Source organism: Silene latifolia, chromosome 1 (genome assembly GCF_048544455.1).
Source record: "Silene latifolia isolate original U9 population chromosome 1, ASM4854445v1, whole genome shotgun sequence".
In the NCBI taxonomy this organism is placed as follows: domain Eukaryota; kingdom Viridiplantae; phylum Streptophyta; class Magnoliopsida; order Caryophyllales; family Caryophyllaceae; genus Silene; species Silene latifolia.
The window spans coordinates 61,359,951-61,360,878 of NC_133526.1; the positions used below are offsets into that span (position 1 = coordinate 61,359,951).

The following is a 928-nucleotide window of genomic DNA, read 5'->3' on the forward strand; positions in this document are numbered from 1 at the left end:
ATCAATTGTTTACACCCCTTATTTTATTTACCTTGTTAGTTTATTTTCATTGCTATTTTAGTTTAGTAACCTTCTACATCAACCCAATTTGTGACACCCCTAGACACTACTAGTTACAATACAATTCTCATTTCAATACCCGTCCCTTGGGATCCGACCTTTACTTGCCTCTTTACTAATTGTGGAGTTGTTTGTGAAGTATAAATTGTGTTTTGTATCGACCATTGACCAACGACCACATATGCTTAATTGTGAACACCAAATGGACTCGATCACCCACACCACAACATCTAACCGGAAATTTTATTGCCAAATCCGCCTTTATCCAATTAGTCGAAAGGAGCCAATTTGGGGGGATGCCTAGTGAAGACCTTCATTCTCATATGGAAACCTTTTGTGACTATTGTGATGCGATTTCTCAAACCGGTATAACTCAAGAACAAATTCGATGGGTCTTATTTCCTTTTTCTCTAATTGGCACCGCGAAACAATGGTTTAAGGGCCTTGATAAGGCCACTCTCGGAATTGATTCTTGGAAGAAGTTGGCTCTAGCTTTCTACAAACAATTCTACCCACCGGAAAAGACTAACATGCTAAGAGCTCAAATTACGGGTTTTAAGCAAAGGGATGAAGAATCTTTTTATGAAGCTTGGGAGCGGTTCAAAGGAATTTGTCGCTCATGTCCTCACCATGGACTTAGCGAATGGTTCTTGGTACAACAATTTTGGAACGGTTTATATGAAGATTCAAGGAACATTCTCAACATGGGATCAAATGGAATGTTCACCGAAGTTGATGACAATCAAACATGGAACAAAATTGAGGAAATGGCGGTCCATAACTCACAATATAGTAGACCTCGCAAGGCTACTAGAGGAGGAAAGCATGAAGTGGACTCCGTTACTCAATTGGGTGCTCAACTTAGTGC

At 39.9% G+C, this 928-nt stretch overlaps 1 non-coding gene across 1 annotated transcript; it reads right to left on the reverse strand.

The window, feature by feature from the left end:
• Positions 1-590: 590 nt before the first annotated feature.
• Positions 591-697, reverse strand: LOC141624317 (small nucleolar RNA R71). The gene has a single exon (XR_012534128.1). It is a non-coding gene; the product is annotated as a small nucleolar RNA R71 (small nucleolar RNA).
• Between the last annotated feature and the right edge of the window lie 231 nt (positions 698-928).